Source organism: Euprymna scolopes, chromosome 3 (assembly GCF_053919585.1).
Source record: "Euprymna scolopes isolate OS-2025 chromosome 3, ASM5391958v1, whole genome shotgun sequence".
NCBI lineage: Eukaryota > Metazoa > Mollusca > Cephalopoda > Sepiida > Sepiolidae > Euprymna > Euprymna scolopes.
Window position 1 is genome coordinate 90,968,690 of NC_136484.1, and position 17,456 is coordinate 90,986,145.

General features: G+C 34.1%; 2 long non-coding RNA genes across 2 annotated transcripts in view; one reads left to right on the forward strand and one right to left on the reverse strand.

Moving 5' to 3' along the window:
• Window positions 1-5,931, forward strand: part of LOC145257482 (uncharacterized) — a 243,982-nt gene extending 238,051 nt beyond the window's left edge. Inside the window, exon 3 of the long non-coding RNA XR_013864019.1 lies at window positions 106-5,931. This is a non-coding gene — a long non-coding RNA (uncharacterized LOC145257482). The remainder of the gene's footprint in view (window positions 1-105) is intronic.
• A 131-nt stretch (window positions 5,932-6,062) lies between these two features.
• LOC145257471 (uncharacterized) overlaps window positions 6,063-17,456 on the reverse strand; it is a 134,389-nt gene continuing 122,995 nt past the window's right edge. The window contains exon 2 of the long non-coding RNA XR_013864017.1: window positions 6,063-6,245. This is a non-coding gene — a long non-coding RNA (uncharacterized LOC145257471). The remainder of the gene's footprint in view (window positions 6,246-17,456) is intronic.

Below are 17,456 nucleotides of genomic sequence, written 5' to 3' on the forward strand. Positions count from 1 at the left end.
AAAATAAACCTACAAATGTTTTATTCAGTTACAATAAACCAGTCAGATATTTAAAAGTATTAAATTTGAATATTTCAATCCATTATTTTTGTACATTTTTTTCAGAAGGCACTGGTGAAGTAGACTGATGATGTGAGCATACCAAGTTCGAATCAAGACAGCAACCTTCATATGGTTCCTCTTGTATGTACCTGATTTTAGAAAGACTCAGGCAATCCAATACCAACAATGGAATCAAGTGGATTCATATGGATTTATCTTTACTTATCTTGACTTATGTGAATTCTTCAGAGACCTTCGCTACATGCTTGAAAACAAAATCCCACAACTGATCACAGTGTTGAATTAGCCTTTCAGGAGTGGCATGCTAATCTCAATCCTTATCTGTTCACCCCATCTTTTGAATTGTTGTCTTCTTGATCTTTCTTGATTTATATCTTCTTGAGATGATTTCTTCATATAGATGGAGTCTGGTAGCCAAGAACCACCAATCTATGTTAATCTCTTTTTTTTTTTTTTTTTTTTTTTGATTAACATTGTTGATGGATCTTTTAATAGTAAGCCTCTTTGTCTACTTCGAAAAGTTACTCCAAAAATAAATCTTAAACATTTAATTGAAAATACAATGAGTCTTCTCTCCTGCTCCATCAGTATAGTTCATACTTCACTTGTATATACAATAACAGGAGCGATTAACGCATTATAAGAGGAATTGATATGCTATACATTTCTTCTTTTAAACATTCCCTTCAAGAAGCTATTTCTATTCTTCTGCTGTCATATGAGAACCCAAGAAACACAAAATCTTCATTAGTCTTTTCAATAGTTTTGTTGTCTCCATAAGACGACAAGATTTTACATTTGTTGGGTTCACTTTTGTTCCCATTTCTCTAAATCGGCTTTCTCTAAAGTAGACAGCTTCAACTGATTAAAGACCGCAGGAACGAACCTGGTGTCATCAGCATAACAAATATTAGTAGAGCGTTAATTGCTAAACACAAGTGTTGATTGCAGACTTTCCAATTTTCTTCATCACAAATTCCAAGAAAACAGGTCAGACAATCATGACATGCTCCTACAGTTATTTCAAACCAATTATACAGGATGGCCAAAAAATACGGGCCCAACTCTAATTAGGCACTGTTTCTTAGTGTTTTGTCCGAATGAAATGAAACTTTGGTCATAACTAGTTTATTATATTCAAAACATCACATCAAAACACTAGGGTCTTTGGCCTTTTTTCTCCGTTCTACAGCATATGTTCTAGATGGCCTCCATTTTGCTTTTTTTTTTTGGGGGGGGGGGGTCACCCTGTACTTATCAACAAAAAATATTTAGAAATGTAAACTTTAAGAAATCTAAGCCGTAAAAGATAAAAGAAAATTGAATCCAATTGTTAAAGAGTAAAGAAGGTTGACAAATACTAAGCCAGAGATATTACTGTGCTGCCACCTAGACAGAAACGATGATAAAAAAATCCTAATCAACGTGTGGAAGATGAATTAATATCCCAGAAAAGTATCTATTGTCCATAGTCATCATCTATACCAGTCATGAATATGACAATAAAAAATGGTGACAAGAAATCAAATATTCAACAGTTAAAACAAAGAATATAGCATTAGACATTTCAATATATTAATCCTAATTTTTGATGGTTTTGAATTTTTGAGATGAGAATTGGCTATTTGTATTATTTAGATTCTTCGGACTACTGATCCTATCTTAAATGTTTTTTGTATAACGTTTCAGTCGATGTAACCTCTAACTTTCTTCAGGTATATCTTGTCAGATTCGGGAATCTTTCTATCCATAAGGCCCCATAGAACAGTGGATAAAGTACTTGATAAAATTCAGTTGTAAAAGTTACACTCTTCTTGAGGTTGAAGGTTTACTCCTTAGTAACGGCTACACCTAAAATACAATTGCGAATTATTTAGAACTTCTTCCCAGTCATGATTGATGGTACAAGAACATGTTAATTCTGTGGATTAAATAAAGGGTTTCCCTTTGAAATTTTGTGCAGATTTTCAGATTCGACGAGATACACCTGAAGAAGGTCGGAGGTTATATTGACTGAAACGTTGTGTGAATAACATTCCAAATGAGAACAGCAGTCTGAATAATCCAAATAAGTTTTTTTATATTACTTTTCAAGTCAAACAAGGCATATTGCTACCTGAACGTAAAGGGCTACTATTTGGAATTGTGTCTAATAGGGAAATGTGGGGGGTTGGGCAGTGAGATGTCGATTCACATTACATTTAAACTTCTGCAAGTTAGTAGAGTCAGGAAAACAGGAAGCAAGGGGGAATTCCAAAATCTAGCAGTCCAGACGAAGAAGCTATTAGATTAAAAGGCTTTCCAGCATCTAAAAACCTTAGCAATGAAGGAGTGGGATTTTGCTGCTTGTTGGGTTAGTCATGAGTATTTATGTTTAGGGGACAATGCTATGAGGCCATCAGAGCACATTCTATTAAAGTAATTGTTAAATAGTTTAGCCAGAAAATATATGGTGGTAAAATTTAAATAAATTTTTAAAAATCATTTTATTATCATAAATGGTTTTGGCAGCATAATATGCCACAATGTAAAATTTTCTTAACACTTTCTTTACACATGGAAAACTCCTTAAATTTGAACATTTTATGTCATTCAAATTTTTTGACAGAATCATTTCTGTTGTGAATATCTTAGCTAACTCGCCTTCGGGCCGGGACTTTTGATGCTTCACTAATTGGTCCTCAGTCAACTTCATACTGAAACAATTACTATTTTTTGAGAATACTGCCAGAGGGTCCCCTTCTTTAGGGGAACAGATTTTCCCCCACATTAAAAACGACCTTGTGTCCAATTTGCTTTCGTGGGGAAGCAAATAATTTTTTTAGATAACTGTTTGTTTTGTAGAGCTGAAAGAAAAGCATGTCATCTGAAGAATAAAAACGAATGAATTCCACAACACTGTGTTTTAGAAATTGAAGAATTTATTTGATCACACACTGACAATAAGGATAAATTAAGTCCCATTGCTGGTAAATTGTATCAATCATAAATGATTGCTTCAGCACTGAAAAAGTTGAAGTGGTGAAAGAAAAGAGAGAGTCAAGTTCATGTTGAGAGTATTGCTTAATTATATTATCATTTCGTTAGACCATTTTTTGATACGTTTGAACGTTTAATCGCTTCTACTAATGCTTCCTGAGAGCTTTGCTTACTACTCTTTCTCTTTTTCATGGCTGGACACAACATCTGCTTTTTTTCATGGACTTTCTATGGGATATGTATGGGACAGAAGAGGCATTATCTCCATGACAAAGATCAAGGCCTACAAAACTGTTGTACTCACCACCCTGCTTTATGGATGTGAGTCATGGACTGTCTCCCAATGTCACATCAGAAACTAAATCGCTTCCACACTACAAGACTGAGGAAACTACTTGATATAAACTGGCAGGAAAGGACCAGATACAGAAGTTCTTACGCATGCTAGGCTCCCAAGCATCCCTACCATCCTGATCAAAGCCCAGCTCCATTAAGCTGGCCCACATGTGAAACTACAGAATGCCCAAGAAACTTATATTTGATGATCTCCAGCATGGCAAGCGCTCCCATGACAGCCAGAGGAAACAGTTTACAAACACTCTAAAGGTATCAATGTTAACTTGTCATTATGGGAGCAAACAGCTTCAGATAAGACCAAGTGACAGGTTGCTACCCATGACGTTGCCTGCAAATATGAAAGTAGCAGGAAAGCTGCTGCAGAGAAGTGCAGGTAGGACAGAAAGAACAATGCTTTGAAGCCTTTGGCACCTGCCACCATTTCCTGTCCTCACTGCAGCAAAACTTTCCAAGTGCAGATTGGGTTTATCAGACATCTATGCACTCACTGATGATGAATGACCTTCTCTCCAGGATGATCAGATGAGCTTCATCAACATGATGGACAAACAACAATAACTAGCAAACATACCTATGTCAATATTTAGTACTAAAGTGGGTACCTGAGCGTACAGCAAATATCCGACCTTAACATTTGAAACCTTGAAAAATGGTATGTACCATCTTTAGATCAGAGACCATCATCATGTCAGTTTTGGTCATGATCGCTCCAGTGGTGTGAGCTGTAGGAGAGTACATATACATAGGCTATGACCTTGACCTTTGACCGTGACCTTGAAAAATGGTGTGCACCATCCCTAGATGGGGACCATCCTCATGCCAGGTTTGGTCATTATCGGCCCAGTGGTTTGTGCTGTAGGAGAGTTGTACACACAGACACACACATGAATGCTGTTACTTTATATATAGATTTGAAGATAATGTTCAAAGTGCACAAAGAAATATGCTGCAATAAACATGAACTTTATTTTAGTTTAAGGACAAAGAAACAAAAATGATATCACGTTACTAAATTTTTGAGATGAGGATTGGTTATTCAGATTATTTGAATTCTTTGAACTACTGTTCTCATCTTGATTGTTATTTTCACAACATTTTGGTCGATGTAACCTCCGACCTTCTTTAGATATCTTGTCAAACTTGGGAATGTTTCTGTCCAATTTGGGAATTTGGATGGAATTTTGAATGGAAGCTTTTATTTACTTCATGGGGGTAGTGTGCTCTCACTCCACCAGCCTTCAGGAGCAAAACTTTCTAAGTGCAGGAGAAGGTTAAATTCTCAGTGTGGGTGACTGAAAAATACAATTGCGAATTGCTTAGGATCTCTTTCCAGTCATGGCAGATGGAATGAAGGCATACTACCCATGTGAAGTATATAAAAGTTTTCATTCGAAATTCCATCCAAATTTTCGAGTTCGACATGAGATGAGAACAGTAGTCTGAAGAATCCAAATAATACAAACAAAAATGAATTATCAGATGATTTTAAAGATTTAAGCTGTACGTTAGGATACATGATATATCACCTATTGCAATAACCTCAGAGCAGCAGTTTGTAGCAGATCTGGAGGTACAGACAAATGATTGCCTAATCGTCCAATGCAAAAAAATAAATATATAAATGAATAAAAAAAATAAATACATAAATGAATAAAAAAAATAAATACATAAATGAATAAAAAAAATAAATACATAAATGAATAAAAAAAATAAATACATAAATGAATAAAATAACAAAAATAACAAAAGGAATAAAAAAAACTCGTATGTTTAACAAAATATGAAGGTGGAATTTATTTTTAAAGAAGTAAATATATGCACGTTAGAAAAAAAACAACTTCTTGATGATTTAGAAAAGAGTTAATGCGTACAAATTCATGATTCACTGAACCAGCAGGAAAGGATGAGTCATTACCATAAGGTAGTGGTGGTGGTGGTGGTGGTGGTAATGACGACGATGACAATGACAACATTGGTCGAAATGTTATATTTTGATTTACTAAGAGTTGTTGATTTTTTTTTTTATGTTGCTGCTGTTGTTTTGGCCACCATTTTAATTATGGCTGACAGGTGACAAATTGTAGACAATAATGATGATGAACGGAAAGAAAAGGCAATTTTTATCTGAAGACTGGATGTAGGAAAAATCGGTTGCTATCACGCTGATGTCTTGCTAGATCACTCTACTGAGCCGGCTGATTGGCTCACACTTAACCAATTTAATCTCAGTCCAACAACTCTGCACATACAGAAATAGCTTATTACTATAACATTTTTTATATTGTGGAATAGTCGTTCATGAAGTGTATGAAGGTTATTGATTGACCAGTATCAAAAGTTATGTTTATTAATAATTCTTAATAAATGAAGGTATATGTTATCACTGCAGATCAGAATAGCTGTTCAGAGAATGTTCTGAAAAATTTCCTGAAGCAGAGTTTCATGCTTAACTCCAAACAGCATCTTGTAGAGATGCATATGGAAGGATCTGTGAACGATTCTGGAAATACTTTGAATGGACATGTGAAAGGCAGATGCGTGTTTTCATGCAGAAGATCTGGGAGACTTGAATTGTATTGAAGATGCCACAACTGCTATATTTTCTGTCTCTGTAGAAATCCCAGAATGCTCAGGATTTGTTAATTTATTTTTGTTTAAAAGCGATGATGTTTATCTAAAGTTGGAAACCCACCTGCAATTCGTTTTTCAATCCGGTATGAAATCATCATGATGAAAGGTGACTTCGGAAGGAATGCTGTGTTGTTACAAGGGACTCACCATATTTAAGAAACTCTTTTACAATAAATAAATGATACTCTTCACTCTATGGCATCATGAGGTGTTATCTGAAAAAAAAAAGCATTTAGTATATTTCATAGAGATACACAGTTTTTTCTTTTATCTTTATATGTTATCTGTTTGTTTTTATTAACCTTTGAAATAAAGGTTACGTTTCTACTCAGCTATGTGTGTGTGTGTGTGTGTGTGTGTGTGTGTGTGTGTGTGTGTGTGTGTGTGTGTGTGTGTGTGTGTTTCTACAATATTATATCTCCCCTCTTTTCGAAAAAGGATACGATTATGAATATCTCCAGTATCAAATAATCCTTGTACACTGTGGAATTTAATTTATGTATGAAAACCAAAGAGAGGAGATATAACATACGAACAATATTTGGAATCAAGTCTTCCCTTGCAGTTATTTCAGATCATTTGAAACCATAGCAGCAATTTTTAATCTCCCCTTTATCAAGGCTTTGGGGAAATATAAGATATTTTGTAATTTATATGCAAAACTAGGAAAAAAATGACTATGATTGAAACATTTTATGGCTGTAAAAATGTGCCAAAAATAGGCTCGGGATGATGGATGATTCCCTTAATGTGCGACATTAAGAACAAATATATATAGCCCATTACACAATTCAGGTCATTACCTTTCCAACGAGCCTTCATTTTTTATATTTTTTTCAATAGTCGCTGAGATTTGAAACATAAAATTGCCAAAAGAAGGTATTATTTCTATATATGTTTATATCTATACTGGTAACCAAATTCAATATTAAAATGCTCATATCTTTGGTTCTATGGGACAAAACTACATGAAAATATGCAGGCTTTTTGCAGATTATAATACTATTCTGTGGTTAAAATTTTATGACAATTGGTAAAAAAGAACTTATATTTTCAAACCAATAAAATATGCCAAAATTTGCCTACATTTGCATATATAGTGTCCTGCAGGCCAGCTTCAGTTTTGCTGCTTCGGTTGTCTCACCTGTGGCCTTATCAGGCCACTTATATATAAAGTGAAAATTCAGATACCTGCGATTTTTTGTGAAATATTAACAATAGGTATTACACATAGTGGGGGATGCCCTTTTCTCTACCCTGCAACCCCTCTCCCACAGAAGAGACGTTGCGAGCCTATCCTTGTTTTATCGTTATTTTCATGGCAGGTGCTCGTCTGAACTCCAATCCCTGGTCCCCCCTCGCCAATCTTTCACGAAAAACACCCGTCTAGCTGAATCCACTGGGAAAAATTTCCCCCACTCTATATCTGTGCCTAAATCAAAACGTGGATTTCATGAGCAAAGCTTCTTTCTTAGAACTGCACGCCTGTGGAACTCTGTTCCGTCTGCCTGCTTCCCTCCGGACTACAACTTGGATGTCTTCAAGTCTAATGTTAACAAATTCCTAATGAACCGCCCCCCTAATTAAACACTTCATAAAATCTCCTCACTAACGTGATGTACTTGCAATAACCCTTATCCCTGAGTGGCTTCCAGGCCTTGATAAGTGGTGATCACTGTGTAAAAAAAAACAAAAAAAAAAACATCAAATAATAAATATTCCCTAAATTCCAGTTTTTAAGAGAAATTAATTTTTTTTTCGGGGGGTGGGGGGATAATATAGGTATAATTTCAATTCAAATCTTTCAGAATTGCATTAAATTTGATCCATAGTCGTTAGATACCAATTAAACAAAATTTGCTGAATTTAAATTTTGGAATAAAATTCTAGACATAAAGTTTAGTAGCATTATATCTTGCTTTCAATCTTCATAAGGGGCAGACTTGTTCTGTTCGGGAAATTAATTTTACCTGTCATGGGATGGATATGCTTCTAGAAATTTTATAAATATACCTTATTAAAATAAGTTATGATTTTTTAACCATTTAATAAATTCAGTCTATACCAAAGCCCAAAAAAACAAATTGTAGTTTTTTGTGAGATTGTCCAAAAATTATTTACAGTAAAATGGATTTCGGAAGTATTTCATTACTCCCAACCAATTTGGTTTTACTTAAAAAAAAAAAAAATGACTTTTGTAAAATGTAAAACATAATAAAGAAACGTCAGATGATATTTTGGCTTGAAGGAAGGCGAGACAATGCACCTTAATCAATTTCAGATAACAGTCTTTCTACAAGTGATTATCCTATTCATATAAAGTGAGGCATGGGTATGTGTTCATATATTTTCATGTAGAGAATTCACTCTTAAACTAATTAATTGATAATTATGAATTTTGGAACATAAGTGCGAAGCATAAGGGCGGGTAATGTAAGTTACATTTAGTTTAGTTTTATCCAATGAGAGCAAAGAGATTGCAGAAACCCTTTGTGAGAATTCAGACAACTCTAATTTTTGTGAAATTTTAATAATAGGTATTCAACACAAATTAATAAATATTCCCCAAATATCAGTTTCTTTGAAGTATTTTAAAGGTTTTTTTTTTTCCAAGGCAAAATATGAGCACAATTTACCATTTGAAAATACAAATATTTCAGATTTTCATAAGTAACTAATTAAGCAAGATTCCCTGAATTTAAGTTTCTTTTTAAGACTTCTTGAGCTTTAAATTTTATACAATTTTTTTAATTAATCAAAATTATGTAATGGATTTTGATCTAAATTGGAATAATGATTGTACTGGTGTACCTCACGAACCAGATTTTCATAAATGTCAGCTAGGGCTCAACCGGTAACTGAATATATTAAGCAATAAAAAGTCAAGCAGATGACTTTTAATAAATTGGAAGAAAAAAGATTTAGATTTTTATTTTAATCCATTAGAATAATGTAGCACACGACAGGGAATCTAACTATGCTGGACAAATTATTACAGAAGTCGGAGCAAGTGATATATCCTCAAGATCATTTACCTGCGGACACACGACATGGCAACTAAAAAAAATCTAAAGTGTGAATATTATCAATTGAAGGACCTAAACCCAAATACAAAAGAAAAATTTAGTTTTTAATCATGCTAAAAAAATGTTTTTACTTATATAGACAAAAAATAAAACAATATTTATTCATGAAACTTATGGTGGTTTGCTGTTATATTTTATTGTTTTTTCAGTTTATAAAAATTGTAATTCGTATCCAATAAAAGTTATTTTCTATTTCCTAATGTTATTTTATTTTGATCGGTGCTCGGCATATTCTGGTTGTTTACGTCAGGTGCTGGTCAAGCCAGAGTGGACATTTATGATAATCCAGTTTTGTAAGGGGAAACAGTACCATAAGGATCCTAGACATAAGGCTTAGTAGCAGTCTACCTTAATTTTAATCTGTAAAGAGGCATAAAAGTGATGCAAAATTGTTCTGTTCAGTGGATTACTTTTACCTGCTCTGGAAAAAGTATTCTTCTAGTATATATATATATATATATATATATATATATATATATATATATATATATATTACAATGGTGTCACCATTTATCACGACCCGGAGGCTATTCGAGGATAAGGGTTAATGAGTGTACAATGGTCAAGGAGAACATGTCGTAGTCATTGTTAGTATTGTAAATTTAGTAAATTGGATTACTTAAGAGGATGGCTCATCAAGAATTTGTTCATGTTGAACTTGAAGATAACCATATTGTAGTCAGTTGGAAAGCAGGAAAGTGGAACAAAGTTCTACAGGCGTACAGTGCTAAGAAAGGAACTTTGTTCATGAAATCTACATTTAGGTCTAGGCACAGATAAAGAGTGGGGTAAATTATTGATAGTGGTTTCAGCTAGACGAGTGTTTTTCCATGAAAATAACGATAAAGCAGAGATAGGCTCGCAACATCTCTTCTGTGGGAAAGAGGTTGCAGGGAAGAGAAAAGGGCATCCCCCACTAGACTACAAAGTCTATTTTGAACTTGGTCAAAGCAGGATAAGCTGCTTCTAGCAGCTCCTGCCCAGATGCAACAACAGTACTCCATCTTTGGACGTACTTAGCTCTTATACAGGTAGAGAATTGCATCAGCAATGAGATATCTACTGACAAGACAAGAGCCATTCATTCCGATTGATGCCAGATGGTGATCAGAGCATTCATGATGGAAAAATAGAAGCTTGGTCTTAAATGCATTAAAATTAACCAACTGTCTCCATTACACCATGTGATTAAGATCAGAGGAGAGAGAATAAGAGAGACTTGGTCGTTTAATGCGTTTGAAGTGTTGCCATATGTATAAATGGATGACAAAACAGCTATATTCCAAATTTCAAGATTTCATACATCTAACAATTTATTTCTTTCAACATGTCAATATTTCCAAATTTTTTACAACACCTGTTTCGTAACGCATAACCAATCGGTTATTATTATGCCAATACTGACTTTGACTCATCAGAAAAATTTGAATGTTTTAACTTTAAAAAGAAAGGAAGTATTGGGTATAATCACATAAAGCCAAAAAAATTTTGACGAATATTTGGAACATGTGATATGATATTTGATTTAACAGAAAAGCTATTCAAGCCTTATTTTACATATTGATATAACATTTCCATATAGTTATAATCGATACTAAAAATTTATTATATAAGAATTTTTTTAATTTCAATATATATATATTCATATATATATATATATATATATATATATATACATATATATATATATATATGTTTATATATATACATATATATACATATATATATATGTTTATATATATACATATATATACATATATATATACATATATATGTTTATATATATACATATATATACATATATATATATACATATATATGTATGCATATATATGTATATATATATGTATATATCTATAATATAAAGCTGAACGTCTGTGTGTGTGTCTGGTCACGATTAGGCTCCTATATGGTTGACTATTATAGAAAACTGATCACATATAATGATAGAAGATGTATCGAGACACAGGAATGGGTATGTTTGATCTGGCGTAATGATGATTCATTAAAATTGTGGGGTCTGCATACGTGCCTGGTCCACAAAGTATGGAAATAAAAAATTTAAAAAAAAAACATTTACAAGTGTACATGATAATACTTTAATAAGTATGTTTTAACTTAAATAGGGATGGTATAATAAAATTGTGGGGTCTGCGTTCACGCCTGGCCTCCATAGAATGAAAATAGGCACAAACTTTAATAAAGACTTTTCATATCTATCTGCGTAAATATACTTTGATAATTATGTTTTAGTTTGAAGAAATATGGTATAATAAAATTATGGGGTGTTCGTTCGCACCTGACCTCTATAGAATGGAAATATGTCATAAAGTTTAACAAGGTTTTTTAATATAGATCCACAGAATATTGTGATAAGTGTTTCAGTGTGAACAGGTATAGTATAATAAATTATGGGGTTTATCTATTTTATTTTTACTTTCATCATATTTTGCTTTGGTTTTGATATCCCCAAATTCGAAGCTTTCTCTTTACAGCCCTTCCTTTTCATAACCTATCATACTTTCATAAATCAGAGTCCATTTTCTGTAGGCTGTTTTTGAACCCAGTAAACGACGGGTACTTTTGCTAGTATATATATATACACACACATATATATATACATATATATACATATATATATATATATATATACACACACATACATATATATATTTATTTTACACATATATATCATCATCATCATCATCATCATGCAGTCCGTCAGTCTTGACGATGACTAGTTGGGGCCTCAGTGCTTTATCCCTCGGTATTGACGTAGTCTCACTCCATCGCTACAGGACTTCCCACCTCGGCTCCAAATTGCTTGAGCAGTTTAGGTGCAGTATCTGCTGCGCATCAGATAGACACCCTCTGAACCTCCAATGCTCATGTCCAGTGGAACGAACCTTCGACAACTGGCAACAAAGGAGGCTGCAGCTTCTGGATGAAAGTAATTTTAGTGAGGTACACAGTCGCCCTATTTTGTCCGCTACTGCACCTTTTCTTTCTGGATGAGGTTCAATAGCCTTTTAAGGAAAACTGCAAGGCAGCAGTAGGATTTGAAGTCAGAGTTCCCATCTCTTAGCCTTTTGTGATAAGGCCCATAAGGCAGTGGTTGATTTTGTGGTTTGTTCCCCTAGTCTTCGCCCAACCAAGGGCACCCACAAGACAGTGGGGTAGGGGTTGGTAGTGTGCCAGGGAATGTTCACACATTGGTGGGCCATAACACACTACCTCTGGGGTCCTCTACTACTCCGAGATGGGCTGAAAGGCATCCAGTTACCGTCTGGCAGGGAAGACTTATGCATAGCTGCTCCCTTTTCACAACGAGGTTAGCCAGCGGTGTTAGCTGGAAACGAGAAGGCATGCAAGCATGAACTTAACACTAACTTATACCTAACATACTAGACGCATCACATCCCCCTGCCGGATTAAAAATCCAAATGCACATACATATATACATATATACGCATATATACACATATATATATACATATATACATATACGTACGTATATACATATATATATATATATATGTATATATATACATATATATATACATATATACATATACGTACGTATATACATATATATATATATATATATGTACATATATACATATATATATATATGCATAAATATATACACAGATATATATATATATATATATATATATATATATATATATATGAGCAAACAGTTAATAAAATATGTTAAAAAACACTTTGAAATGAGTTAAAAACATATTTAATCTGAAAAGGAAACACTAGATAAATGGATAGTCCTTAATCCGCGGAGTTTTGAAGAAAAATATATATATATATATATATATATATATATATATATATATATATATACACACACACACACACATACCCACACACACACACCGCAACTTCATAGTAATTACAATACATCTACTTTCACGTTTCATTTTATAAGAGTTTTTACCAAACACGTTTTTCTTGCTACCACATAATTTGATTGAATGCTTATTCACTGCAAAAGCTATTTTAATGCAAACTGGTATATTCATCCAATTAAAAAACAGATAATCTCTCAAGCTAAAACAAAATCTGGATATTTCCCATACTGCTGTTTTCCCAGGCATGCCAACTGCATATCATTCATCTAGACGCCATTTTGTATCACCTGACTATGCTGACAGATTTATAAATATTTTCTCATGGAAAACGTTTTTAATTTTTAATAGACAACTTTATTATATTGTATTATGCTTGAGAAGATGTATTTTGATTCTTCCCATAATTGTTACAACTTCCCAACGCAACGTTGTAACCGCACAGACATTTGAATTGCACTTATTTCCTTTGATTTTCTCAAAAGGTGTGCAGATAAAATGTGTTCGAAATACCAATGTGATTCAAATATTTCATTAATTACCAAATGGTATTTTTTTTTATATATATTTTAAATACAAAACATTTTTTGTTTCATTATATCTCCTCACACGAAATAATAAATATATTTAATCAATCTAGCAACAGGAATAAACAGTTATATGTATTTAATCTTGCAACACCAATAGTAGTATATGTATTTAATTAATCTTGTTATACTAATATTGATAGATGTATTTAATCAATTCTATAGCACTATTGGAAGATGTATTTAATCAATCTTGTGGCACTATTAGTAATATATGTATTTAATAAATCTTGTAGCACCAATATTAGTAAATGTATTTAACCAATCCTGTAGCACTACAGCGTGACCAAAAAAAAACGGGCCCCAACTCTAATTAGGCCCCGCTTCTTAGTGTTTCGTCCGAATGAAATGAAACTTTGGTTTAACTAGTTTATTATATTCAAAACGTCACATCAAAAAACTAGGGTCTTTGGCCTTTTTTTCTCCGTTGACTGTCAAATACTCAGAAAAACAATTTAATATCCTCTGTTTTTTTTGGGGGGGGGGTCACCCTGTATTAGTGATAGACATATTTAATCACTATTGTAACACTAATAGTGGTAAATGTACTTAATTAATATTGTAACACAAATAGTTATAGGTGCTAATTAAATAGTTAATTAATTTGGTACACTAATAGTTGTATATGTATTTAATCAATTTTCTTACACCAATAATGGTAGATGTATTCAATCAATCTTTCAACACTAATAGTGGTAAATGTAATTAACCAATCTTGTAGCACTAATAGCGGTAGATGCATTTAATCAATATTGTAACATTTATAGTAGTTGATATATTTAATTAATCTTGAAACACTAATAGTAGTATACGCATTTAATATTGTAGTACTAATATTGGTAGATGTATTTAATCAATTTTGATAATCTTTAATAGTTTAAAAAGACAAAATAAAATGATATCAAATGGAGAGCAAAAATGTTTTTGAAATGAAAACAAATAATCTCAAAACTATAATGAATAACAGAAACAATATGTTTATGCATTAACATACTGATATCAAAGTTCAGGCCGATTGACCTTAGTATATGGATAAAGTAACAAACACTGACCCAGTTTTTTTTTTTTGGGGGGGGGGGAGGGTTCTTATAATTAATTTTCATTTGATATTCAGTTAAAATCCAGAGTTGAATAGTAAATTATTGCTTAAATGTATGACACTGTTTGAGTAAAATAATCAAAACAATAAAGTAATCCAATTATTTTTTATTTATTTTTTTAACAGACGAATATTTTAAATTCCAAAGAAAAAAAAGTTAACTTGAATGATCAATTTTATAAAAAAAGAAAAGTGATAGTAAGCAGGCAGACTCGAACCTATACTGTGAAGGAGGAAAAAAAATGTGAAAAAAAAAAAAAAAAAAAAAAAAAAACGTGACGTGTTAGCTGTTGCGCCCATCGCCAAACCGGAAACGAGAGGGATGACTTTCGAAAATATCGGCGAAAAAAGCGATCCTACCCTGTAGAAAAATGCCCAATTGAGAGTGAAGGAATTAATGTTTTTTGGCCAATTTTTCGATATTTGTCGTCTGAACTTCAAAATGATACCAATCTCGTGAATATCTGTCGCCTCTGTTGAATGTTTTTGTGAAACATACAAACATACATTCATACATACATGCATACATACATTTAAACAGACACATGAGATTTATATTATAGATAACTAGAAGAATACTCGTCCCAGGATAGGTAAAATTAATTCTCCAAACAGAATATATTTTACGCCACTTTCAACCTAAAATTTAAGGCTTAAGCTTGAGGATCATAAAAAGAAAATGAAATTCAGGGTATGTTATCTAGATAAAAATCAATGAAAATCTAAAATATGTAACTAGGAGGGTGTGTTTAAAATGCTCAAAAAAAAAAAAAAAAAAAAAACCCTGATATTTAGGAAATATTAATTAGTTGATGCCTCATATCTATTGTTAAAATTTTACAAACATTGAAGGTATCTGAATTTTTTTAGAAAGGGTTTCTATTTCATTTTATCCCCCTTGTATATAACTAAATTACACTAAATATAATCCACATTTGGACTCCTTGCACCTAACATCTGTATTCCAGAATTCATAATGATCGACTAATATGTTTAGGAAGGAATCCTGTACATATAGATGTACAAACATATGAACATATATATGGTAGACCAGGAGTGCAAACACTTTTTCAGCATGAGAGCTACTTATGACATGACCAAGTCAAAATGATCTACCACGTACTAAAAAGGCAAAACAAATTATTCATAAATATATTGAGACTTATTCTTTATATGTACAGTATATGCAGGTGCACGTTGCACTACAACATCAACCCATATTGCATAGTACAACTCTGTGCATTGTTATTCTGATGACTTACACTGATTGGAATCAGTCGGGAATGCATAGTTTGGAGAGTAGCTGCTAATAACCAGCCTTAAACAGACTTCCAATCATAGTGGAGCAGTATTTCGACTTAATGATCTTTATGTGAGAAAAGGCTGACTCACAGAAATAATTGGCGCCAAATAATGCAGTAAAAAAGGTGGCACATTTTCTGATGTTGGAGTACTTGTCTGCAAGTAAGTTCCAGAATTGTCTATAAGCTCTGGCCTTCAGTTGAATGTCAGCTTAAAGCGTCAGAATCTCATTCAACACACCAAAAGAGTTCAGGTGAAACAGTGTGCAATTTTCCATGCGAGTAAAACGACCTCAGCATCCTCCTGGAAAGCGGAGCACATAAATAGAGTGACTGGCTTGAGTAAAGCAGCCGTAAAAGCATTTGTCGAACTATTTATGTAGCGTGCACTGTCAAGCTGTGCACAGGTTCTGCTGCAAGGTTCTAGAAATTTGCCAAATCATGGCGTTGGAGCTTTGAGGAGAGATATTGCATTTTTCGTTTGAATACTTAAACTGAGCTGATCATGTGTGTAGAAGTGTAAGCCACTTTGAGCTTCAGATGTTACACACAAGTCCTGGTAGGTTACTTGTTTGTAGTAGACAGTTCCACAGAACAAAATATTCTTACCGTGTCGAAACCCGGGAAAGAACATGTGAAATTGCACCAGAAAAGGTTTAATATTTATGAAGCAATTCTGGTTTCTGATTGGTTTGTAGCAGCACGTGAATTAATTTGATTCGTCAGTTCTTAGCAGCATCGTTTTTAAATAGAATCGTCCGACTGTGTGGGATCATACCCCATTATAAACCTCTTATGATGGGATGTCTCCTAGTGGCTTCGGCTGCAGGGAGACAGGGTAGTACATGTCAAGGATTCGTCACTTGACACTCAGCCCAACAGGTGAGGGGCCAGGAACCGGCCCAGCACCTGTTGGACTGAGGTACACCGCCTGGGTAATACCTAGGAGGTCCACCCTCCCAGGCCTTGCCACCGGGCTTTCCGGTGGGGCAAGTTTATTGCTTGCTGCCTGAGGCGCCCCGACCGGGGAATGCCGACGGGGTTACTCAGGCAATTTTTAAAATTGCAGGAGTGCCCCTCCTTTAGGGGAGCCTGCGGGTATCCCACTTTCCAGGCCTTGAGCCAAATATTGCCGATGTGGGCGGCAATTAAATATATACCCCATTATAAACCTCTTATGATGGGATGTGTCTCCTAGCGGCTTCGGCTGCATGGAGACAGGGTAGTACATGTCAAGGATTCGTCACTTGATACTCAGCCCAACAGGTGAGGGGCCGTTGGACTGAGGTACACCGCCTGGGTAATACCTAGGAGGTCCACCCTCCCAGGCCTTGCCACCGGGCTTTCCGGTGGGGCAAGTTTATTGCTTGCTGCCTGAGGCGCCCCGACCGGGGAATGCCAACGGGGTTACTCAGGCAATTTTTAAAATTGCAGGAGTGCCCCTCCTTTAGGGGAGCCTGCGGGTATCCCACTTTCCAGGCCTTGAGCCA